At 47.5% G+C, this 27,233-nt stretch overlaps 1 protein-coding gene across 7 annotated transcripts in view; it reads left to right on the forward strand.

The window, feature by feature from the left end:
- SYNDIG1 (synapse differentiation inducing 1) overlaps nucleotides 1–27,233 on the forward strand; it is a 233,135-nt gene that overhangs the window by 19,430 nt on the left and 186,472 nt on the right. The window lies entirely within an intron of this gene.

The raw sequence follows: 27,233 nt of genomic DNA on the forward strand, positions 1-27,233 counted from the left end.
CCAGGCCTGGTGCCAGAGCATCCCCGGGCGCTCGGAGGAAAGGGACATGCCTCTCTCCACAGCTCTGGAATGGGGCATTGGTCCTGGGGTCAGGATTTTCCTCCTGTTCTATGTGAAAAGCCTCTTCCCCTGTTAGTCATCATTTCCCCACTGTGGCTGAGCCCTGTCCCTTGGTCTTGGCAAGTCTAAGCTCCTGTGGAGGCTGAGATTCCTGCAGGTGTCCTGACCCAGAACTGAACATCCAGCTTCTTTTAGAAGGCAGTGTTCTAGAAATGTGGAGGCCACCTTCCCATCTGTACGCATGCACACACACACACTCATGGGGGCACACACACACACTCATGGGGGCACATACACATATACATGCACACATACACTCACATGGATACAGATAGATGCATGCACACTGACACGTAGATACATGCACACACACAGACATGCATGCACACACGTGCTCACAGGGACAGGCACAGTCACATGCAGGCACATGCAGACACATGGACACACATATAGGTTCATGCACACACACACAAGACACATGCATGCACACACAGACATGTGGACACAGATACAGACACGTGCACACAGACACATGGACACATAGACACAGATACATGCACACACACGTACACATGCATGCACACACATGCTCACAGGGACAGGCACAGACACAGGCACACACCACAGTCACATGACCACACACAGACACATACATGAATGCACACACACATGCTTAAACAGACATACATTCACCACACACACTTATATGGACACAGAAATGCACACACAGACACACTTATCCCCTGAACAGTAACCTCCCACCTCTGTGAATGTCACTGCGGCATGGAGGGAGGAGGGAGTTGCCACTGGGGAGCCAGGGGCCTCCAGCCAAAGGACAGTGTGTGGTTCGGGGACAGACTCGAGCAGCAAGTCAAGAACGAGAAGTTCTGACCACAGCCACTGGAGTGCGTTAAGAAGCCCTGTGGGCTGTTTTGTGTCGTCACCAAGCAGGCCTGGCCGCCGGTGCTGCAGTGCATCGGAGCCCCAGATTCATCTGGTGAGGGTGAGGGTGCCATCTGTGTGTGGCCCCCGAGCTGAATCCACCACATCTGCTCCCACAAATAACAGAAGAGAGAGGCAGGGGAGTATGCAGCCAGGGACAGGGGCCAGAGAGGCACCCTCCAGGATACCTTTGGGGCCCTGCACTCTTTCCTGTTCCATCCACATGCTGTGGGCAGTGACAGGGGCAGGGCAGAAGGCCCAGCGGAGTGCCTCTGCGGGGTCTGGTTTGTCGTGGAGGGATCAGTGTGTTTCCATGCCTGAATGAGGAACACGCAGATCACAGTTCCCATAGTACTTTATGTAAAGCTCGTCTTTGCTGCTTCTTGATTTTTATTTATAGAGAGCTGTTTCACCTAAAATAGCAGTTATGCCTTGCCTATGAGCCCATGAGGATGGGATTTGCTCTTGGCAGTTTGGAAATGAGGAGAGGCCTAGAGGAGGGGAAACCAAGTCACAGTCCTCATGGGAAAGGTGGTTTGGGGCTGGAGTGGGCAGTGGAAGGGGCTAGGCATAAAGAAGGTTGTGTCTGGGGCTCTGCAGCCAATGTGCCCGGGCTTGGACCCTGGCTCGCCCCTAGCCCTTGGGAGATCATTCAACCTCTCTGTGCCTCGGTTTCCTTATGAATGATGCGAGCACACCAGTTACCCCTCCATGGTGTCGTCGGGGCAATTACCTGGATGAGAGTTGTGCAGTGCTCAGCAGGATTGTCACGAAGCAGGGGCCGGCATGACAGCTGTGGCTAGGACTCCTTATGTGGGGCCTCAGCGCCTCAGCCAAGGCTAGCACCAGGGAATGGGCTGATCGGAGCCCTTCATATGGCAGGTGAAGCTCTGCTAGGAACCTGGAAGCGCCAGGCTCCAGGGCAGCACAGAGGAGGGCAGGCAGATGTCAATCAGCAAGCCAAGCCCCACAGTCTGGAAATTTGCACCAGTGTGAGTGGAGGTGGAGCCAGGGAGGAAGTAAATCCCAGAGGAGAAGGCCTGGGCCAACATTTTAGAGCCCAGCGGCAGTACTGAGCCCACTTAGGGAGGTGCCATGGAGTCGTGGCCCCTGGAGCTCATCGTGCGTCTGGTTGCTGTGGCAGGTAAGGGTCGGCCTTTGAGGTCCAGGGTCAGGAAAGGACAGGTGCCATGGCATGCAATAACCCTTATGGGATTGATAGTAAAACATACAGAAAATATGTTTCAATAGCAAGCACCACTGCCTCAGTCCTTAAGATGCTAACCAGTTGGCTCCAATGAGTGTGAGGTCAGCCGCGATCCATTTTGCGAATTCTTTGAAGGCACAAGTGGTGACTCGTGGAATACTTAATAAAGCAAAGTAAGGGTTGCCCCTGGAGAACAGAGGTCTGTACAGGCTGGGAGAGCAGCCAGGAGAGGACAGGATGCTCGAGTCTTTTTGCAGGGCCAGTCATGTCCGAACAACGCCAATTCACTTGCCGTAGGTTGACAGGTGTAGAAGATGAAAGAGTGGCGAGCCTCAGATGCTATTGCCTTGATGTTATTAGCTCCTGATTCTGACAGCGCAGGGCCTGGCCCAGGGCACAGCTGCGCACAGGGTTAGCAGCATGCCCTGCTGCAGGAGGGATTTGCCTTGTCACCATCCCCATAGCAGACCCAGGACAAGGTCCGTCACGTTCCTGATGCCAGGGGATGTGACATGTACATCCCTCAGTGGCTTCCAGGTGCAGACCCAACACTGACACTGACCTTACAGTCAAATGGCAAAGTAGAAAATCCAACTGTAACACCAGCAAAGGACACTAGCTTGACAGCACTTTGGAGTATCTGGAGGAAATTAAAAGTATGGTTATGCTTGAAGACATTTCACTAAGTCATAAGTCTCTGGGCTCCTGGGCACATCAGGATTTGTGTCATGCACTTTCTGGGAAGAAAACAAAATGGAAAATGAGGACCTTCCATCAGGAAGCTGATCGTTTCCTTCAATGCAAGTACTCTTTGGAAACAAAAGCAAAACAAAACAAAAACCATAAAAAATACAAGAACAAGAAATGCTGAAGACAGGTGGAAAGAATGAAAATAGGACTGAAGCAGGCATGTGCCCTAGGCAGAGCCAGGCACACGCCTGCTGAGAGGACCCCACTAACAGGTGACCCAGTCAAGAGGCCCCTGGCCGGCTCCGTGTGAACAGATCCTCCCATCTTGTCACGTCCGTGTCCACAGTGAAACTCCAGGCATCGCAGGGACGCTGGGGAGAGCCTTCTCCATCCACACCCCCTTGGAAAGTGCCCACCCCTTTTCGCTGTTCTGATGGGCTTTTGGTTTCTTGTCAGGGTTGGGGCTCTGCCAAGTAGCCACAGTGAACACAGAAAGCAGCCCTTGAGCCTGGCCTTCAGCGAGAGTTGCTAAGGGGTGGCTAGGAGATGAGGAGGGTAGGCTCGGCCCCGCCGCCTCTGCTGTCTGATTCGAGATCAGCTGCTGGCCACCACAGGGGACATGTGCATTGTCATCTATCTTGGGAAAGACTTTGGTAAACATCCAAGTTTCAAAGGAAAAACAAAACCTCACGGTGGCTCCCCTGCAGGATAAAGGACAGCACTGCCTTCTGTTTTCTTCAGAGGCTGGCTTGAGCCAGGTTTGCATAATCCCCCACCTAGCCCTGAGGTGGGGAGAGAGTGTAAGAAGAGCAGCTTCAGGTGGGGTCCTTAGATCCTTAGTGCAGTCCCCACAACCGCCCCCTCCACCCCTCCTTCCCCCGCTACATTGCTGGAGTGTGAGGGGCCTATAAGGCCAAAGGGCTGCCCAGGCTCCTGCACACCCATCCCCCTTTCTCCATCTTCCTTCCCCTTTGCCTTGCCTCTCCCTGCATCCAGCCAAAGTCCAACTCTGCCCTTCAACCTGAAAGCCAAATCCTCTAAGCAAAAGAACTGACACATTTTGCAAAGTGGCAGGAATTCAAGGTGCTGATGCACGTGATGCTGGGCGTGGCTTTGTGTGAGATTGAAGCATTGGTGGTGATGATCCTGTTGTGCTAATTTCACTAATGACTGGAGAAGAGAAAATCTACAAGGCTTCAGGCAGGTAAGGGATATTGAAATTCAAGGCCATCAAAATATTGAGATGCCCTCAGAAAATTTAGGGAAACCTTTAAATATTTCTGCATAAGTCATTCTCTTTCCTGTTTCTGTCAAAGTCAATTTCGTTGGAAAAATTACACAAGCAAACCTAAATGACACTTGATCATTTTTCACTCCAATTAGCACATACTTATAATCCAAGTAATGTGAAAAGCTAAATGAACTCACTTTCCTAGTTGTGGGTTTCCTTTATTGGCATGAAGCTGAACTGGCCCTCATGTGCACACATCCACATGCATGGGCACACAAGCATGCACGTGCACACACATCCACGCACAGGCATGGAGACACGCATGCACACACACGTGGACACACACAGACATGCACGGGCACACACATGCTTGGGCACACACAGGTACACACACGTACATGGGCACACACAGGTACACACACATACATGGGCACACACATCCACATGCACACATGCAGGTACACACTGTTGAAGTTTGCTTAGTGGTTTAAGAAGATTTGTTTTAACTACATCTTCCCCAATATTAAATATCCTTGAAGGTTTTGAGTTGCAGGCTCCATGAGAGGGTTTTTGTCTGGTTTTGTCACTGCTCTGTTAACTGGGCCTGAAATCTAGCACCTAGAAGATGCTCAAATGCTCAGTGGAGTTGGTGAGCCATGGAGGGTGGTGGAGGAGGAGCAGAGCTCTGTTTTGACACCGTAGTGTGAGGAGCTTTACCCCCACCCTCAGGGGACCATTGGGCAGCCGCAAGCTCAGAGGGGAGGCATGGCCGGGTGCTGGAGTCACCACCAGCATTGGAAGAGCACTGAGCCTCCCGGCTGGCCAAGCTCAGTAGGTAGTGAGAGAAGGAAGAAAAGATAAAGGAAGGGTCTTGGAGTCATCCCAACGTGTGGAGGCCCAGAGGAGGAGACCCAGCCCTGGAAGCTGGGGACAGAGCCACGGACACTGGCCTTTTGAGATCCCTGGCTCTGGCAGCTCGGCTGGTTGCATCCCGGCCACACCCCTGCTCGCTGGGTATGGGGAGGGAGGATCTGGGAGAGAACTGGGTTTGAACACAGCAGAGGCTTCACCAGCAAAGTACAAGGGCAGGGAAGAGGGCCGGGGGCGGGGCGGCGCGCATGGCCGAGGACTGGATCACTGAGTGCAGATTGAGAAGCACAGCAGGGCAGTGTGTGTGGGACTCGTGGTGTAAGGGAAGATAGTGAAGGATGGAGGATTGAGCACACAGTGTCAGGGAAGCTGCTGGGGGCATGAGCAGGGAGGAATGCTGAGAAGAGTGGCCTTAGAACCACACAACTAGAGGAGCTGGCGGGTCCGAGGGTGACTGTGGGAGTGGATGGCTCAGGAGGAGCAGCAGGAGAGATCATCGAAGTGGGGCGTGACGAGCTCGAGAAGCTAGCACGTTGGGTGGGCACTGAAGTCACAGAGAGTGGCGTAGGCAGTGGTGGGTGAATGGACAGGGCGCCTGGTGCTGACATCACTCATTCCTGGGGGACCGGTGCCACCAAACATCTGTGAAATTGAGCCCCGAGGGATGAGGAGGAACAGGATGCAGGGAACAGACCCCCCCCGGGAGAGGTGCATGTGGCCGGGAGGGTGGGCAGGACTGGAGGCAGCAGGGACCGGGGCCCTGAGGGGCCACCCTACTCACCCTGTCCCTTTGCCCTGCAGAAGGCTGGCCTGACTACCCAGAGGAACCCCTGCTGTGCTGGCTTCGGGGACCTCAGACGTGACAGGCACCTCCAGCCTTCCCCATGTCCTGAGAGAGGACCTGGTGGCCTTCTTCCCCTCTGAGGGAGGCCCAGAAATGCACTTGGTGCCCTGGCAGGGTGCAGGGCCTCCTCAGCCCTCTGAGTTTTTGCATTAATGTAGGACCCTCTGTCAGGAGTGACTCCTGCTACCTCAGTCCAGGTCCAAGGTTTTCATTCAATCTATAACCATGCCCTGGTCAGTTAAAAAGGTAGAACTCAGTTACAAGAACAGTCACTAATGCATCTGCGGTAGTCGTGGTCATTGACAGCTGTATTTATTATGCTTAACACTGTAAATTTAAACTAAGACAAGGATACGATGCAGTACAATGGCCATGTTCCTCTACTAGGGTGGGATTTGCCACTTAAACTTTGTGACCCACTTTTATGACATTCTCAGGGACATCAGAAGGGAGGGTGGATTTCCTGTCAGCTGTTTCAGAAGACAGGACTACCCTCCAGGCCCTCAGCTCACTTCTGACCTGCCCTCTAGTCTGCCCCTGGCTTGCTGGAGGCCAGCCACTTGGCGGCTTTTAGAGGGTCACCTCCCCATTCACTGCACATGACACTTATCCAAGGCCACCCACACCCCAGTTTATCCCTCAGGCATCACCCCAGTTATAGTCCCAGCCCGCTTCATCCAGTTCCCCGAGCTGACGGATTCTCTGTCATGCAATGGCAGCGAGGCTGGGAATGTGGCCTGTGGTCTGGGGCCAGGAGGGCGGCTGTGCTGATCCACCTTTCCCTGAGATGCTGACTCGCAACCCAGCCTCCAGCAGCAATGTGCATAGCTGGAACAAACACGCCAGAGAACATCCCCTTAGAAAAGTGCCTTGGGGATTTATTTGGACAGAACAAGGATCAAGTCCTAGGGCTAGGACTTCACTCTCTTCATGCACAAAACGAGAGTAATTGAGTTCTAAAGTTGACGGTACTCACATAGGATCACATTGGTGAGGTGGGCCAACCCCCTGGCCAAATGCTGGGCAAAGAGAACTGCCTGGGAAATGGAGGTAGTTATTATTTCTGTTTTTATTTTTATTTTATTTATTTATTTATTTATTTATTTTTGAGATGGAGTCTCACTCTGTTGCCCAAGCTGGAGTGCAGCGGCACGATCTCGGCTCACTGCAAGCTCCGCCTCCTGGGTTTACGCCATTCTCCTGCCTCAGCCTCCCGAGTAGCTGGGACTACAGGTGCCTGCCACCACGCCTGGCTAATTTTTTGTTATTTTTAGTGGAGACAGGGTTTCACCATGTTAGACAGGATGGTCTCGATCTCCTGACCTCGTGATCAGCCCGCCTCGGCCTCCCAAAGTGCTGGGATTGCAAGCGTGAGCCACCAAGCCTGGCCATATTTCTGTTTTTAAAAACTGGGGTTGACTGCATGTTTCAGGAGCAGCAAGAGAGGGAACCCATCCTTCGCTTTTCCCCGTAAATGTTAATTTGGCGATACACTTGTCCGTTCCGCCAGCTGTGGTGCTGATGGGACCGCACTGAATCTATGGCTGCGTTTGAGAAGTGTTGCAGTTAATGAACATGGATATCTCTCCATATATTTAGGTCTTCTGTGATTTCTTCCAATGAGATGTCTTGTAGCTCTCAGCAGACAAATGTTTCTTTTGTTAAATTTAATTCCTTAAGATTTTATCCTTTTTGATTCTAAAAGCATGGGTTTATATAGTGGAATAAATGTGGGTTCTGGCATTGGGCACACCTGGGTGTAACTCTTACTGACCAGTTTTGTAATGCAGGGCAAGATACTGTTTTGTTTTGTTTTTTCTGAACATCTGTTTTCTCATCTTTAAAATGGGCATCATAATTCATTTCTACTTGGCTTAGTGAGATGATCACTTGGGATAACGTATGTGAAAATACACAGCACAGTGTGGTAAATACTAGTTTCCTTTCCCAGATCTACAGTAAAGCTTATCCTGACACTAAAGCACAATATCCCCTGACACAATATACCCAGAGCTGGGGGAGAAAAAAAGATCTGTTGGCTTTCACTTTTGTACTTTAAATATTTAAGATTTTTCTTATCCTTATTTTTTCTTTAGTGATGTAATTTTTATCTATTTCTAATTCTCAATTTCTATGCCTTCCCCCTCAAAATCCTCCTGGTACCTTTGAGTTTCTAGATCCAGCCTTAGTAGGCTTATTAGAGTTTTATATCTTCACAGTAGTACTAATACCATTTGCTTAATTTACTATTTCATTGCTAGCTCATATTTTCTTAGGAGATAGAATTTTATCAGAATTTTATTCTTCTGTTCTTACATATTTGAAATGAGATGATTGATGTCCAGGCCCTGTGAATCAAGTAAGTTTTTTCTGCTTCTCTCTTTTTCTTTTCTTTTCTTTGTTTGTTTATGTGTTTTTTGTTTGTTTGTTTGTTTTTGAGACAGGGTCTCTCTGCGCTGCCCAGGCTGAGTGCAGGGATGCGATCTCGGCTCACTGCAATCTTCACCTCCCAGTTCAAGCAATTCTTGTGCCTCGGCCACACGAGTAGCTGGGACTACAGGTGTGTACCACCAAGCCTGGCTAATTTTCGTATTTTGAGTAGAGATGGGATTTCACCATGTTGGTCAGGCTGGTCTTGAACTCCTGGCCTCAAGAGATCTGCCCACCTTGGCCTCCCAAAGGTCTGGGATTACAGGTGTGAGCCACTGTGCCCGGCCTCGGTTTCTCTTAATTTAGTATTTGTTTTCTTTTAAATCACAAATGGGCTTCTTAGATTTCAGCGCAGTTGGGGTCTTGGAAGGGATTGAACTAGTCTTCTATGTGCACTGTACTGCCCACGCCATACAGAGGGGAGGTAAGAACAGATGGAAAAGCAGCATTTCTTCAGGAACCTGTGGTCTCTGCCCAAAGTTAAATGGATACAAGGGCTTCTAGGCAACCCTGGTGCCCATTGCTGTTAAAAAGAAAAACCAGGAGCTGGTGAAGAATGTCAGCTACAGGGGCTGAAGAGCAGAGCTTAGCTTATGGCCCCAGAGTGTATTTGAAGATCATGCACTATTCTGGTTTTATATGTGATCTGTGGATCCACTTCTGCCTGAAGGAGATGGAAAACAATGGCTAAGTGCTGACAGTAAAGAGCTCTTTCAACCTGGATTGTCCAGACCCATGATCTTACACTGGAATCTCAACACAGGCTGTCATATACAGCAGACTTGGCCATCAGCCAAAGGCCTGGGCAGGTTATTTAAATAAACACCAGAATCTCACAGCCCTAATTCCAGGATGGTTTCCCACATGCTGATCTCACAGCCCAGGCCCTGAAGAGGTGTCCAGTCAGCAGACTCTTTAAACAAAAACAAATCAGCCGACTTTACTGAAGTTTGATTGACACACAAAAAGCTGTGCATGTTTAACGTATGCAACTTGAGGAGTTTGGACCTCAGTGTACACGCCTGGAGTCATCAACATACTTTGTGCCATCACTTCATCACTATTCATCACTTCCAAAAGCTTCCTCCCACCCCATTTATTTATTATTAGTAGTAGTAGTATTTGTGATAAGAACACTTAACATAAGGTCTACCCTCTTAGCAAAATTATAAGTGTATATTATATAGTGTATATTATAAGTGTATATTAAAATGTTGTCCTTTAAATTTCTATGTTAGCCATAGGCGCTGAGCTGCACAGTAGCTTGCTAGGACTTTGTCATTTTGTATAACCAAAATTTTGTGCCTCTTGACCAACACCTCCCCGTTCCCATCTCGCGTTCCCTGCCTCTGGCAGCCACCATTCCACTCTCTGCTGCTGTGAGTTTAACTATGTTAGATTCCTCATGTCATATATGTAGATGTGTCCTTGTGTGTAACCGTGTTCCACTTAGCATAATGTCCTTCAGGATTCCTCATGTCATGTATGTAGATGTGTCCTTGTGTGTAGCTGTGTTCACTTAGCATAATGTCCTTCAGGCTTGTCCATGTCACAGAGGTCAGGATTTCCCTCTTTGGTAAGGTTGACCAGTGTTCCGTGGTGTGTACACCACCTTTTTTTCCTTCATTTGTCTATCAGTGGCCCTTAGGCTGCTTCCATGCCTTGGCTGTTATGAAGAATGCTGCAGGGAACACGGGTGTGCGGCATCCAGATGCACAACCAGAAGCAGGATTGCCAGGTCATAGGGTAGTTCGAGTTTCCATTTTTTGAGGAACTGTTTTCCGCAGTGGCTACACCAGTCAGTAGACTCTCAGTAGGCACTAGTTTCTCCTGTTTTGTTTGTTTGTTTGTTTGTTTGTTTTGAGACGGAGTCTAGCTGTCGCAAGTGCAGGCTGGAGTGCAGTGGCACGATCTCGGCTCACTGCAAACTCTGCCTCCCAGGTTCAAGTGATTCTCCTGCCTCAGCCTCCCGAGTAGCTAGGATTACAGGTGTGCAGCATCATGCCCAGCTAATTCTTGTATTTTTAGTAGACATGGGGTTTCACCATGTTGGCCAGGCTGGTCTCGAACTCCTAACCTCAAGTGATCCAACCGCCTCAGCCTCCCAAAGTGGTGGGATTACAGGCGTGAGCCACTGCGCTCAGCCTAGTGAAAGATGGGAATCTTTCCTGATCCAGTTCAGCCACAAGTGGTCAGAGGAGGAATAGGACATGAGGTTTTATGTTCTCATTCTCAGGCCCAGTGGCACAGTTATTTCTGGCAGTGTGGAAGGATAATTAACTCATATTCACCACCACCCTACTCTGCTACCCAGGCAAGGCTGCACTGCATACATCCATAAATGACAATTAGGATGTTTACCTATGAACATGAGAGAACTACCAACATGCGCCAACCTGTGATGGCATAAACACTTACAGCAACTAATGTGGACTAGAAGTGACATGTACGGACTGAGTCGGTCGGTACCTGTCCAGATTCACTGGCTTTGCCAAGAACCTAACTGTCCAAACAGCCATTCTCCATGCCCTGCCTGGGTAGAGGCTGCTCACTGGTGGGAGAGAAAGCAAGAAAGCAAAAGCATCCTTGGTAAGGCAAGGAGTGAACACGCTCCCATCATGTAAAAATTCTATACAACACAATGAAAATCTTTATACATAGTTCATATCAATATATGTAAGGCTGATTCCTGATTATCAGCCAAGGGAGTGGGGTAATAGATGCCTTATAAATCATGCCAGTAATTTTCACGATTCTAATGCAAATAGCTACACTGAGAAGTGCCATCACTGCTCACTCCATACCCACTCATCTCCCCGGATTTAGTGAGAAGTGAAATGGCCCAAAGGTGGGCATCAGGAAAGGGAACCCAAAAAAGGCCACAGCCAGCCAGCCGTGTCCAGATTGTGGGTTTGCTGCCAAAGACTCCAGACTCAGTTTCTGTGCGTCTGTGTCGACAAAAGCACCAGAACTTGCTAGCATCCCTAGTCCTCTCGGTGATGGTGATGTTTGATTTATGCATGTATATCTCTCAAATGGCATTTTAAATGATGCCAAATGTGGTTCCTATGTTTCTTTAAAAGTGAATAAATATAATTCACAGAAATCGTTGATAGAAAATAGCAGAAAAAATAGAAATACCTTCTATGTTGCCAAAGAAAGGATGGAGTCCTTTTCTATCAAGTGCTGTTTTCATCCTTTTTCCATGAGTTTCCACAAAACATTGGGCTTTTCAGGCATTTCAGTATCAACTTAGAGAGTTGGCTGTTTCTAGCTGGAAAACAAAAGCAGATTCTTTTCTTTCTTTCTTTCTTTCTTTCTCTCTCTCTCTTTCTTTCTTTTTCCTTCTGTCTTAATTCAAGTGATGTGTGCATGCTTGTTACAGATCGTAAAACCCAAGCGCACTGCTGTGTGCAGACACCACAGCGTCTTTCTTTAGACTTGACCTCATGTCTGGCTCCACAACATGCTTAGTTAAAGCTCAGCTTTTAAAATGATGGTCCTGTCAGCCATGTCCACTGGAATATCAGTGACCTGCCTGACCAAGGAGGACACTGCAGAGTGTGGGATTTATATTTGGAAGCATGTACTGTGGAAGATTCATTCCTCATAAAGCAAAATAAATTGCATTTATGATCTTAGGCTGACAAGGTGTATGCACAACTCTGGGGAAGCCCTGAGGGAAAGTTTTCTAACTAGTGAAGAAATATTGAAAACAGAAGTGGGGTAGCTGTCCAACTCTAACATATAAACACTAAAAAACACAAGAAATGAAACTTGAAAAAAAGATATTTCCTCAAACTGGCAAGCATACTAAAATAATTTAAAGCTTTTAGGAAAAGAAATCTACCTATCTATCTACTTATCTACCTATGTAGATAACATCTATCTACCTACGTAGACAGCATATTTACATATTCCATCTATTTTTGTATATTGTAAAGGTTATTTTGTACTTTACATATGTAGGGTGTGCTTTGCTTTGCACATTGTACTTCTACTTATAATCTACTAAAACTCTTGAAGATGGCGATTCCTCTGGGACCTAAATGTTGTACCTGTAGCTTCCATATCCTCTGCAGCATGCACAGGGCAGTAGCCCCAGATGACAGTGAAGATAGCACGTGTGAGGTGCTCTGAGCAGCAGGAGTGGATTCCATGGATTGAATCTGTGAATCCAGTTCACGGATATCGTTGATCACCCTTCAAGCTTATTTCAGGCCCTAAGCTGTGCTGTGCCCAGCCGTTTATATGGCTGCATTTCTGATGGGAAGCTACATAGAGTAGGGACTGGGGACAGAGGTCCCAAGGCCACACTGGCTGGGTTCAGATTCCAGCCTTGCCACTTACTAGCTGTGTGACCATCAGTGACATACTTTGCCTCTCTGTACCTCTGTTCCCTCTTCTGGAAATGGGGGTAGTAATAGAATGTCCATGTCACAGGGGGTTATGACGTATTTCATGGTAAGGTGCTTAGTCCCTGTGCTTCCGATATTATTCATCTATCATGCACTAGCCTCTGTCTTACAGAGTTAAAGAAGCACCCACTTGTGGTGTCTCATCCAGGAGAGTTTTATGCATCAGAGCAAGTAAGGCCGGTGCCCCAGGTGTACCCACTGGGCACTCACCTCTGCAAGCCCCGAGCTGCTTCTGGCTGACACCTGTGGCCTTTTTCCTGGGGATTCTTTTCCAGCAAGGGGAGACTGCTCTGCCCATGCCCGGGCAAGCTAAGGGCCGAGAACGAATGGCCCACGAGCAGCCCTTGGCCAGTGGCGGGCAGGACGTTGCTGGGCAGATGCCCCTGTCCTGATAGCTGTGAGTGAATGTCCTATACAGTCCCCCAGACGTTCCCACAGGGCTGAGCCCTAGCTACTGGCAGCAGCAACTGGCTTAACCACACATACCCCTCACCTTCTTTCTGTTCCCTACCTTTCTTGCCCCTACCCAGTGCTTTCTGGAACCACCTCCCAAATGAACTGTGTGCACTCAGATCCTCGTCGCAGGGCCAGCTTCTGGGAGGTCTTGGGCATCATCCTGGATGCAGGAGTCATAGCCTTGTGGAAGCAGCAGGCCTGTTCTGCGTCATCTGCTTTCTCCCCATCACTAAGTGAATCCTGTCCAGGACAAGTGGTGAGCAGGGCTTGGTGTGTCACGTGGGAGGCAGTGTCTCTTGGGAAGCATCTCTGCCTGTGCATCAGTGCTGCTCTGATTCACAGAGCATCGTCCTGGCCTCTCCAGGATGAATCATATCCCGGGCACAGACAGGAATGAATGCCAGGGAGACAGAATCTCTCAGAATCCTCACCAGTGAATCTTCCCTGCAGAGTGCTGGGAAAGAATGACTTTGAAACAATCACTTATTTGACCCTGGCAGCTATTTCAGTGACTTTTAAGCAAGCTATTTTAGTGATTTTTAAGAGTTAGTGTCATTCCGTGGATGTCCCATTCAAATCTTTGTTAAGAACATGCTAATTTGCTTTTCTGGATCAAATGCACATCCTCCAAGTGCATTGCCATTTGGCTTCTGGTTAGGATGGTGTGAAGGCCTTGGGGCTGTCCTCTCTGTTAAAGGAAATAAAATACAAAGGTCACTGAAGAAGAGAAGAGTGACAATACTGATTCATACAGTGCCTGCTGACGTGTCTGGAAAGCAGAGCACTAACATGGGAGTTTTGTCTTTGCATTTATGTTAATTCTGCTTTAAACTCTGGGAAATTAAGTAGATATGAACTTTGGCACAATTATGTTCAGTGATCATTCAAGATGTCATAGCATGAAGCCCGTCACACTTCCAAGTTTCAAGGGCCCTTTATCTGGGATGCATGAATGGACAGATTCATAGTCAGGGTCTCAGAAGCTTTGTGGTCTTCAGCTGAGCTTGGGAAGCAGACTGTGCCCTCATTCTTCTCATTCTTTCTTCTCCGTTGCTCCTTCCTGAGGACTGTGGGGGAAGGCAGGCATCCCCTGCCAGAAGGCGGCTTGTAATGCCTGGAAATATAGCTGGGGATGCGTTCCTTCTGCACGGTACTTATCACGCAAGGCAGGGCGGACAGGTGGCAATATAACCAGCTAACTAAATGCACAGGTGATCCTAACAAGGTGGAGGAAAAAGATCAGGAAAAATGAGATCACACCAAGAGGGAGGTGAGCACCTCAAATATATTTTGGTGTCTAGAGCTGGCTGTGTGCTCAGCAGCAGTGCTGAGAGGGAGACACAATCAGCAGCATGACTCACAGTGTCCACGCGGTAAAAATAGACCAGGGGCTCAGGAGAAGCTCGTCTACTTTTGCTCTGATACGGGATGCAGAGTTCTCATAGAAGCAATGAGCGTCACCCCCAAAATCCCCCAATGGGAATGCCTCCCCAGTCCCCCAGCGCCCCAGTCCCTCTGACCCTTTGCTAGCTTTCCACCACTCTTATCTGCAGAACTCATTTATTGAGCTCATGATCTCAGCCCCCTGGCGCTCCAATCCCCCTGACCCTGTGCTAACTTTCCTACAGCTCTTATCTGCAGCACTCACTCATTGAGCTCATGATCTGCCTCTCATCTTTAGGTCAAGTGTGAGCTTCACAAAACACAGGCTTCTTCTGGCTGCTTCCCTGCCACCCCCAGCACTGAGAGCAGCGCCTACTGCAGGGTGCGTACTCGGGCATGACTTGTTGAATGACTGGATTGAAGACGTTTCATGAGGATTGCTGCTTACAAAGCAGATCCGTGGGATCCAGGAAGAGCAGGTTTTTGTTTTTTTTTTTTTTTTGAGACGGAGTCTCGCACTTTCGCCCAGGCTGTAGTGCAGTGGCATGATCTTGGCTCACTGCAAGCTCCACCTCCTGGGCTCACGCCATTCTCCTGTCTCAGCCTCCCTAGTAGCTGGGACTACAGGCACCCGCCACCACGCCGACTAATTTTTTCTATTTTTAGTAGAGACAGGGCTTCACCGTGTTAGCCAGGATAGTCTTGGTCTCCTGACCTCGTGATCCGCCCACCTCGGCCTCCCAGAGTGCTGGGATTACAGGCGTGAGCCACCGCGCCCAGCCAGGAGAGCAGTTTTATGCTTTGCGGACTTTCATTGGTGTGGCTATCTGATGGCTTGTTTCACTGCAGTGTAGATTGTGGCATAGGTAGCCCCGGGAGCAATGAAGTCGCACATAATGAAGAGACCCTATGCATAGCAAAAAGGCTTAAAGGAACCCCTGGAAAGAAAACAGGGAAAGACAGGACAGAGATGCAGTGAAGGAAACCCAAGCCCAAACAAGCCCGACTGAGCTCCCTTGTCCCTCTCTGGATGCCACCCTCACCCTGACTCTAGGTCTCCATCTGTGGCTCGGAGGCTGCCTGGGGGCTGGGACCTGAGGCTGTATTGTCCCTGTGGTGGAGCATGGATGTTCTTAGTTTTCAGTTTTCTTCAGAATGAATCTGGATCCAAACTTTAAAATCTGTAGCTCATGAAGAACAGCTTCTGCTTCAAAGAAGGCCAGTCACGAGGGAACATAGAGAGTTGGGAGATGTCAGAGTTGAGACGGAGACTAAACGGGGGTTGGCATATGCTGGCTCTCCTGAGCTACGCAAAAGCCTTTGGTCTGTGCCCCGGGAGCTGGGTCACTGAAGAATTCCTGCAGAGCTGTCACAGAACCAGTTCCCCGTCTGAAAGACCCCGTGACTGCTGCACCAGCCCAGTAAGGATGTGGGGAAGCAACTAGGAAATCGTTGAAGTGGCCTGGGTGAGAAGATGGTATCTTGGTCCAGGGTGACGAGGGGGAAGAATCAGTAGGACTTGTTGATGCTTTGATTTTCATGGAGGAGGTGGTGAACAGATCCCAGGTGTGGGGCAAGGCCAGGTGAGCCGTGGCAGGGCTGTTCACAGACGTGGTGGTTGAGGAGCCAGCAGAGGGTCTGTGCGTGTCCAGCTTGCTAGCTGTGTGGTCATCGGCACAGGGTAGGTAGGTGGCACCGCGGGCTACAGGGAGATGAGCTGGAAAAGGCTGAAGAGAGGACCCGGCAAAGAGTCATTGGGAAGCCATTGGGGAGCAGGAAAACCAGCCAAGGGTGCACAGCCAGGGGAGCCCTGGGGAAATTCTCTCAAGGAGAAGGAAGATGCCCAGGGTGTCATATTTGTCCGAGGTCGGGCCTGGTGGGGAGAGGCGGTCATCCTCTGGACTCACTGGCGTTTAGGACCCCCTCAGCGGGGAAGAGGGGGGCTCAGAGTGGCTCCTACATATCCAAACCCCAGATCTGCCCCCCTTACTCAACCTAGCAGCTAAACTGGGGTGGATTTTAGGAATCCACATGGATTGTTCCCTTCTGGGGTTTTTGTAAATGGCACTGCAACATTTTTAATAAAATTTAAATTGCAGAGCAGACTGGGTCCTCATTCTTAGGCAATCTTAGGTGGCTTCCGCCCATATTTGCTGTTTTCATGTTTACTCCACTCACCCAGGTCAGCTGTTTATGCTGTCTGGATGCCTCTCAGTGTTCTCCTTAGGAGACCAAGTCCTGGACATCAGGGCACAGTGGGGCTGGGACTTATTTTAGAAGATCAGAAATCCGAATATAGAAAGTGGGATGCTAGACTTTCCCCTTGCAGCACTTGAAGCAACTAGTTGCAAAAAATCCTGACGATAGAGACATGCCATTAAAAGAGTTGAAGCATTTTCAGTTGTCTCATTCTCCCTATTCTGCCAAATTCTGTGGTTTGGTAGTAGCTAGATGCAGTCATGAAAACAGCACTGCTAAGGGGAAATGGTTTCTTTGTAACTGGTCCAGAACATAGGTGCCAGGATGGCAGGAATCAGAGAGGAGTCATAGCAAATGCTGAACCTCCAGTGCCGACCCCAAGAGTACGACTTAGCTCCCACCAACTCTCAAGCCCTGGCCCCAGTTTATCCTAAGTGCCTTAATTTGGCACCGCCAGGTCTGGTTCATAAATAATCTCTGGGAGGAATTTCCATGAACGTGAACGCAGCTGCAGCTGAGAACATACCCATTGCACAGGTAAGAGTCTGTCTGTCCAGCCATCCATATCCTTAGCAAGTTATAAGACAAGGGGCACGTGGAATAAGATGAGGTGAAACCTCTATCTAACTATGCCACATGCCAGGCGGCAGCACACCCACATACCCAAAAAGGGAAAGAGTGACTGTGATGCCACGTCTGAGTTGTCAGGAAACCACTCCAGGTTTAGGAGACAGAAATTCCCCCAAGCGCCAAAGAGAGGGAGAGCATGGCCACAGTCCCCCTGGTGCCACCACAGCTGAGGGTGGCCAGTGCTTTGGGGTATTGGCACTGTTATTTTTTTCTTTGAAAACTGAAGCAATAAGATCTCAGACTCTGAAGTTTCTCTTGAAGTCCTATTAAGGTCCACCAGAAAAGGTCCTTCTCTGGAAGCCCAGCCTGGCCCTGCTGCTGGGATGGAACTGTGGCCCTGTGGGCCTAATCTGGGATGGGCCACATCTAAAATAAAAGCTCCCATGGGTTCCCTCTTGTTTATTTCAAATCTGCTGATGCAGTGGTGTCCAGGGCAGTGGCTCCTCCAGGACCTGGCAAGCCGTGTTAGTGTGGTCCCAGGCAGTCCCACATCAGTTCCCAAAGCCAGGCATACCTGAGCCCTGTGGGCCCCAGTCACATGTGAGGGGCAGGTTTGAGTCACTCACACAGGCAGAGAAGCTGGGCAGTGGGCAAGGAAGCCTTGGAGCTCATTTATTCATGAGGGGATTCTAGAATAAAGGAAGGATTTGGCAAGAGTGCCCAGGTATCTTAGATGGGCTCCCCAGAAGCCCCCTGAGATAAGGATTTGGGTGATTTGGGTGCATGTAGCTTGCATGGGAAGTGATGCCAGAAAGGACTGGAAGTGGAGTGGGAAGTGAGCGTTTAGGGAGGCTGGCCAACACACACTTGGTCATCAGCCGTTCCCAGCTGGGCAATGGGCCCCAGTCCTGCTGGTGACCATGGCAGGTGGAATAGGACCTCCTCTGAGTTACTGGTGGTCCATCCTCCACCTCTGTCCATCAAGGCTGCGACTGCTCCTGGGGTCTGACCTCCCCCCACAGCCTGCCAAGCCTGTGGCCCACAGGAGCGTGCTGCCTGCTGGCCAGAGGATGCTGCCAGGGCTTGCCCAGGGATGAGAGCTGAGACACACAGCCGGGCACCAGGAATGCCTGAACCTTTCTGATTCATCATCTATATTCCCACGTGGTTCCTGAAGGAGGAATAAATAAGACTCAATACCAATTTGTCCCTGGCTGGTGAGAACCAGGGCTTTTCCGGAAGGAGCTGTGATGAGCTCAGCACAAGGCCCCTCCTTTGTTGGAAGCCCTGTTCCTAGCCCATCCCTCTCCAGCTCCAGGAACCCAGCCCTTGCCACACTCTGCTGCGCGCCTGGAGCCGTGAATGTGGCCCGCAGAAGAGGCCCCTTGCCTGCACCTGCTTAGTAGGAAGGTGGCAGCTTCCTCCTTTGGCTGCTGAAGGTCTGTGGGTGTGGGGGAGCCTTCCCTGCTAGAGATAAGAAACTGAGCAGTAGCGGGTATGAGCAAGGCATCTGAGCTAGGCTGAGGCTCCTCCTCCATTTAACCAGAAGAGAAGCAGGCAGCAGGGGCCTCCTGCGGCCATCTGTTTCCTCCTGTCCAGGACATGCTAATGGGCACCATTTGCCCAGAATCCATGGTCCCACTCAAGGAGCTCATCTCCGAGAAGTGCTGGTGGGACAGCCAGGAGGTGCACTGTTCCACAACCCAGGAACCTGCGCAGGGAAGCTGCCTTCCTGCAGGGAAGCACCCTCAGTGGGTACAACAGTGACCTCTCAGAAGAGCCTGGGGCCCAAGAGGACCACTGCAGGCCAAACTACGAAGAAGTGTTCTGGATCTCCCCAGGTACCTAATGTGGTCTTAAAAGCATAAACCAATAAAAAAAGAAATGAAAAGTAAATGCCTGAGGAAAAGAGAAGATAAAACATAGATAAGAAAGGTGAGAAGGTTAAGAGATTAACACAAAAACATTAACCATGAGGTAAGTGGAAAATTAAAATTAAGGAGGATAACTTTTTTTTTTTTTTTTTTTGTGACAGAGTCTCACTCTGTAGCCCAGGCTGGAGTGCAGTGGCACAATCTCGGCTCACTGCAACCTCCACCTCCCGGGTTCAAGCAATTGTCCTGCCTCAGCCTCCCAAGTAGCTGAGATTACAGGCATGCACCACTACACCCAGCTAATTTTTGTATTTTTAGTAGAGACGGAGTTTCACCATGTTGGCCAGGCTGATCTCAAACTCCTGACCTCAAGTGATCTGCCCGCCTCAGCCTCCCAAAGTGCTGGGATTACAGGCGTGAGCCACCATGCCCTGCCCAGGAGGATAATATTTAAATGTCAGATAATTTCAAAGCCCCAGTGAAGAAAAACATAGGTGAAATGAAAGAGATTTTTAAACAAACGTTTAAATGAACAAGCAAAAAAACTAGAGCCAAAAAATTCAGAGGAAAGCCTAGAAGTTGAAGATCAAATTTTAAAGTAAAAATAAAAACCAAATGAGCAGGCAAAAGTTAAAACAAGGCTAGGAGTTGGAAGAGCAATAAATATAGTTCTTCAGACTGATAAAAACCATGAGTGTGCACCAGCTCCCACTCCACTACCCTGCAGGCGCAGGCTGGAGTCACATGAGAACTGAAGAAAAGGAGAATAAATAGAGGTGGAAGCGGGAGGCTGAAGATGAAATCGAGGGTGTTACTACCAGGTCAACAAGAAATAAAAACCCAATTGCCCAGATGCCAGGTCCCACAACCCAACACATTCATGGCGATTTAAGAAAGTAACATGGAGTCAAAAGACCATCAGTAAGAAATGTAAAGAATCCCACAGGCCTTAAACATAAACCTCCCTGCAATGAGCATTGGTTTACTGTTTGATGTCCCTTGGTCCCTGTAATTTTAGCAGAAACCCCTGATGCAGACACCTTAGTGTGAGTTTACAACCTGATGGGTTATGGGCATGTTTTATTTAGCCCCTTGAGGGATTTAGTGTACACACATGTGTGTATGTATGTATATGTGTGTGTGTATTTCAATTATTTGTGATTATAAAATAATTCTGGAGCTCCAGTTTCTCTGAACTGTTTTTCTTTTCTCTGTCTACTGGCTTATATTTTATTTCTATCATTAGATGTTACCTTTAATTTTTAATATGCATTTCTTAATGTGCAAATTCTGGAGTTAATATTGTCCATCCTTCTTCCTAACAATACAAGGAATTTAGAATCCCCTTGCTTTCTTACGCTATTGTTCTGTATTTCAGTTCCTTCTAACTTTTGTTCCAGTAGAATTAACCATTGTGAGTGTGGTTAGTTTTGCTGTTGTTTTCTATAGTCAATGCTCATTAAATATCACTCGTGTTCTTTACTTACTTTCCACCTTGCATCTCATTTTTACTTAGTCTGATCAGTTTTCTTTTTTTCTGGAGAATATGCTTTAGTAGCCTTAATGAATGGCTGTTAGTGGTTCATTCAGTTTTTGTACAAAGGCCTTATGTTTTCATTTGTGAATGATAGTTTAAATAGGTGTAGAATTCTAGGATAAAATGTTCTTTCTCACAAATGCTGAAATTATTTTTGATTTCCTTAATGGTTTCTAACATAGTTTGGATGTATGTCCCCAGTCCAAATCTCATGCTGAAATGTAATCCCCAATGTTGGAGGTAGGGCCTTGTGGGAGGTGATTGGATTATGGGGGTGGTTTCTTCATGAACGGTTTAGCGCTGACCCCTTAGTGCTGCTCTCACCATAATGAGTGAGTTCTCCTGAGATCTGGTGGTTTAAAGGTGTGTGCCACCTCCCCGCTCACTCTTGTTCCTGCTTTGGCCAGGTGACCTGCCTGCTCCTCTTTTCCTTCCACCATGATTGGAAGCTTCCTGAGTCCTCCCCAGAAGCTGAGCAAATGCCAGCACCATGCTTCCTGTACAGGCTGCAAAACCATGAGCCAAATACACCTCATTTCTTTATAAATTACCTAGTATTTCTTTATAGCAATGCTAGAACAGCCTAATGCACTTTTTGTTGCTGTTGTTGAGAAACCTACTCTTGGTTTGCTTTTTTTCCTATAGGAATTTGAAATTATTTTCTCTGGGCTGGGCGCAGTGACTCACACCTGTAATCCCAGCAGTTTGGGAGGCCAAGGCAGGCAGATCACCTGAGGTCAGGAGTTCAAGACCAGCCTGGCCAATATGGGGAAACCCCATCTGTACTTAAAAAAAAAAAAAAAGTTAGGCATGGTGGTGGGCGCCTGTAATCCCAACTACTAGGGAGGCTGAGGCAGGAGAATCTCTTGAACCCAGGAGGCAGAGGTTGCAGTGAGCCGAGATTGCGCCATTGCACTCCGGTCTGGGTGACAAGAGTGAAACTTGATCTCAAAAAAAAAAAAAAAAGAAAAAGAAAAGAAATATTTTTCTCTGGTTGAGATCATATTTTTGTCTTTTGTATTGTATAGTTACTACATTTAGTGTGGGATAGCTTTAATTTACCTTGTATTATGTATGTCTGAATCTGTAAATTCACATCTTTTATTAGTTCTGAGAAATTCTCAGATATCTTCAGATATTGCCTCTTCCCCATTCTCAATGTTCTCTCAGTCTGGAATTCCCAATCTATTCATCTGGATTTTCTATTAGTATATTGGGAGACCTTCTCATTTTTATCTTCCTACCTTTTAATATGTCTTTCTTAATTTCCATATTATGCTGAATTGTAGGTAGTATCATCAGTTCCATATTCCAGTTCAAGTCCCTCATCAGATATTTCAAGTTTGCTTATTAACTCATCCATCGTGTCTTAAATTCAGTAGTTATTTTTATTTCAGGAAATTCCAATTTGCCTTGTCTCTTTTAATAATGTATTTTTCCCTGTGTGGATTTGGTTTCTCCTTGTGTGCTAGAATACCTTAAAAGAGACTTACTTTATCTATCACTTGAAATTCTTGGAAAGATGCTTTCCCTGCTGACTGAGGCTCAGGGCAGGCCATTTCTTGGTAAATTTTAAAATTTTGAATGTCGACCTTTCTCCATGGCACTTTAACTGAAAACTGTCATTATGCATTTCCTGAAGTGAGGATGCAGTACCAGGTACCCCTCGGAATCACTGACATGTCACCACTTTTTTTTTTTTTTTTTTTTTTTTTTTTTTTGAGACGGAGTCTCGCTGTGTCTCCCAGGTTGGAGTGCAGTGGCGCGATCTCCGCTCACTGCAAGCTCCGCCTCCCGGGTTCACGCCCTTCTCCTGCCTCAGCCTCCCAAGTAGCTGGGACTACAGGCGCCCGCCAACACGCCCGGCTAATTTTTTGTAATTTTAGTAGAAACGGGGTTTCACCGTGTTAGCCAAGATGGTCTCGATCTCCTGACCTCGTGATCCGCCCGTCTCGGCCTCCCAAAGTGCTAGGATTACAGGCGTGAGCCACCGCGCCCGGCCACCACTTTTTATGTTAGTTCCTCAGTGTAGGAGTTTCCTAGCTGCACAAATACTAAAATCCCAAACCCCGGATCCACATGGTGCTATGTTTTCAGCATAGAACTTTCCCAGCACCAGGCCAATGGGACCACCCCATGTTTTCCCTCACTGAACTGATGGGCAGGGTGATTCTGGATTCTGAGTTTTCACTGGATACATTATTCTCTGAGCTTCCCATCTTTGTTTGGGGGTCTGGTTTCCACTCCCTTCTTGAGGAGACCCAGGCCCTGTCTCCTCTGCCCCCGCCACTAAACACATGCCCTGTTGCCAGGACTGGCTTCTCTCCCCACAATGCGGCAGTATCAGCTTGGGCTTAAGGTTTCATATCTAACTTTCCTCCTTAATTCTTGCCCCTGAAGATTTCCCTTGCTTTCCTATGACCTTAGCTGTGGCTTAAAAAAATTGCTATGTTATGCAGCATACTTACATGCTTTATTGCAGGAAGTGTTTGAAGTGAGTCTGGCACCAGGTTTAAAACCAATTTCTGCTGAGAAATTTGAAGATCTGGCAATACGACGTCTGTCTTTCAGCAGGACTAAAATTGGCTAGTGTCAGGAGGCATGTACTCTCTGTTCAGTCTCTAACTCATCACCTGTAATATTATTTTGACTCCTGTGTAGGCATTTATGATTCAGCATAATATATTCCACCTTTTACCCTTTTCCACAAAATGGACCCTAACAGCATCCAGTTCATATCCCAGTTCTGTACCACAAGCCTTTGCTATTGATATAGGAGAACGGCAGCCATGAGGCACCATTGGTCTTTAAAAATATATATATATATATATATATATATATATATATATATATATGTGCGGTGGTTCCAAGATGGCCAAATAGGAACAGCTCCAGTCAACAGCTCCCAGCGTGAGCGATGAAGAAGATGGGTGATTTCTGCATTTCCAACTGAGGTACTGGGTTCAACTCACTGGGGATCATCGGACAGTGGGGGCAGGACAGTGGGTGCAGCCCACTGAGTGTGAGCCAAAGCAGGGCGAGGCATTGCCTCGCCCGGGAAGCACAGGGGGTCAGGGAATTCCCTTTCCTAGCCAAAGGAAGAGGTGATAGACAGCACCTGGAAAATCAGGTCCCTCCCACCCTAATACTGCACTTTTCCAAGGGTCTTAGCAAACGGCACACCAAGAGATTATATCTCGTGCCTGGCTTCGAGGGTCCCACGCCCACGGAGCCTCGCTCATTGCTAGCACAGTAGTCTGAGATCAAACTGCAAGGCAGCAGCGAGGCTGGGGGAGGGGCGCCTGCCATTGCTGAGGCTTGGGTAGGTAAACAAAGCTGGGAAGCTCAAATTGGGTGGAGCTCAAAGAGGCCTACCTGCCTCTGTAGACTCCACCTCCAGGGGCAGGGCATAGTCGAACAAAAGGCAGCAGAAATCTCTGCAGACTTAAATGTGTCTGTCTGACAGCTTTGAAGAAAGTAGTGGTTCTCCCAGCACGGAGTTTGAGATCTGAGAACAGACAGACTGCCTCCTCAAGTGGGCCCCTGACCCCCGAGTAGCCTAACTGGGAGGCAAACCCTAGTAGGGGCAGACTGACAACTCACGTGGCCGGGTACCCCTCTGAGATGAAGCTTCCAGAGGAACAATCAGGAAGCAACATTTGCTGTTCTGCAATATTTGCTGTTCTGCAGCCTCCGCTGGTGATAACCAGGCAAACAGGGTCTGGAGTGGACCTCCAGCAAACTCCAACAGACCTGCAGCTGAGGGTCCTGACTGTTAGAAGGAAAACTAATGAACAGAAAGGACTTCCACACCAAAACCCCATCTGTATATCACCATCATCAAAGAACAAAGGTAGATAAAACCACAAAGATGGGTAAAAAACAGAGCAGAAAAACTGAACATTTTAAAAATCAGAGCACCTCTCCCCCTTCAAAGGAACGCAGCTCCTCGCCAGCAATGGAAAAAAGCTGGATGGAGAATGACTTTGACAAGCTGAGAGAAGAAGGCTTCAGACGATCAAACTTCTCCAAGCTAAATGAGGAAGGTCGAACCCAATGCGAAGAAGCTAAAAACCTTGAAAAATGCTTAGATGAATGGCTAACTAGAATAACCAGTGTAGAGAAGCCCTTAAATGACCTGATGGAGCTGAAAACCATGGCACGAGAACTATGTGACAAATGCACAAGCTTCAGTAGCCGATTCGATCAACTGGAAGGAAGGGTATCAGTGATTGAAGATCAAATGAATGAAATGAAGCGAGAAGAGAAGTTTAGAGGAAAAAGAGTAAAAAGAAACAAACAAAGCCTCCAAGAAATATGGGACTATGTGAAAAGACCAAATCTACGTCTTATTGGTGTACCTGAAAGTGACGAGGAGAATGGAACCAAGTTGGAAAACACTCTGCAGGATATTATCCAGGATAACTTCCCCAACCTAGCAAGGCAGGCCAACATTGAAATTCAGGAAATACAGAGAGTGCCACAAAGATACTCCTCAAAAAGAGCAACTCCAAGACATGTAATTGTCAGATTCACCAAAGTTGAAATGAAGGAAAAAATGTTAAGGGCAGCCAGAGAGAAAGGTCGGGTTACCCACAAAGGGAAACCCATCAGACTAACGCGGATCTCTCGGCAGAAACTCCACAAGCCAGAACAGAGTGGGGGCCAATATTCAACATTCTTTAAGAAAAGAATTTTCAACCCAGAATTTCATATCCAGCCAAACTAAGCTTCATAAGTGAAGGAGAAATAAAATCCTTTACAGAGAAGCAAATGCTGAGAGATTTTGTCACCACCAGGCCTGCCTTACAAGAGTTCCTGAAGGAAGCACTAAATATGGAAAGGAACACCCGGTACTAGCCACTGCAAAAACATGCCAAATTGTAAAGACCATTGATGCTAGGAAGAAACTGCATCAACTAACGAGCAAAATAACCAGCTAACATCATAAAGACAGGATCAAATTCACACATAACAATATTAACCTTAAATGTAAATGGACTAAATGCTCCAATTAAAAGACATAGACTGGCAAATTGGATAAAGGGTCAAGCCTCGTCAGTGTGCTGTATTCAGGAGACCCATCTCATGTGCAGAGATAAACATAGGCTCAAAGTAAAGGGATGAAGGAAGATCCACCAAGCAAATGGAAAACAAAAAAAGGCAGGGGTTGCAATCCTAGTCTCTGATAAAACAGACTTTAAACCAATGAAAATCAAAAGAGACAAAGAAGGCCATTACATAATGGTAAAGGGATCAATTCAACAAGAAGAGCTAACTATCTTAAATATATATGCACCCAATACAGGAGCACCCAGATTCATAAAGCAAGTCCTTAGAGACCTACAAAGAGACTTAGACTCCCACACATTAATAATGGGAGACTTTAACACCCCACTGTCAATATTAGACAGATCAGTGAGACAGAAAGTTAACAAGGATATCCAGGAATTGAACTCAGCTCTGCACCAAGTGGACCTAATAGACATCTACAGAACTCTCCACCCCAAATCAACAGAATACACATTCTTCTCAACACCGCACCGCACTTATTCCAAAATTGACCACATAGTTGGAAGTAAAACACTCCTCAGCAAATGTAAAAGAACAGAAATTATAACAAACTGTCTCTCAGACCACAGTGCAACCAAACTAGAACTCAGGATTAAGAAACTCACTCAAAACAGCTCAACTACATGGAAACTGAACAACCTGCTCCTGAATGACTACTGGGTACATAACGAAATGAAGGCAGAAAGAAAGATGTTCTTTGAAACCAATGAGAACAAAGACACAACATACCAGAATCTCTGGGACACATTTAAAACAGTGTGTAGAGGGAAATTTATAGCACTAAATGCCCACAAGAGAAAGCAGGAAAGATCTAAAATTGACACCCTAACATCACAAATAAAAGAACTAGAGAAGCAAGAGCAAACACATTCAAAAGCTAGCAGAAGGCAAGAAATAACTAAGATCAGAGAAGAACTGAAGGAGATAGAGACACAAAAAACCCTTCAGAAAATCAGTGAATCCAGGAGCTGGTTTTTTGAAAAGATCAAAAGAAAGCATATTCAATTAGGAAAAGAGGAAGTCAAATTGTCCCTGTTTGCAGATGACATGATGGTATATTTAGAAAACCACATCATCTCAGCCCAAAATCTCCTTAAGCTGATAAGCAACTTCAGCAAAGTCTCAGGATACAAAATCAATGTGCAAAAATCACAAGCATTCTTATACACCAATAACAGACAAACAGAGAGCCAAATCATGAATGAACTCAGATTCACAATTGCTACAAAGAGAATAAAATACCTAGGAATCCAGCTTACAAGGGATGTGAAGGACCTCTTCAAGGAGAACTACAAACCACTGCTCAATGAAATAAAAGAGGATACAAACAAATGGAAGAACATTCCATGCTCATGGATAGGAAGAATCAATATTGTGAAAATGGCCATACTGCCCAAGGTAATTTATAGATTCAATGCCATCCCCATCAAGCTACCAATGACCTTTTTC

This window comes from Pan troglodytes, chromosome 21 (assembly GCF_028858775.2).
Source record: "Pan troglodytes isolate AG18354 chromosome 21, NHGRI_mPanTro3-v2.0_pri, whole genome shotgun sequence".
In the NCBI taxonomy this organism is placed as follows: domain Eukaryota; kingdom Metazoa; phylum Chordata; class Mammalia; order Primates; family Hominidae; genus Pan; species Pan troglodytes.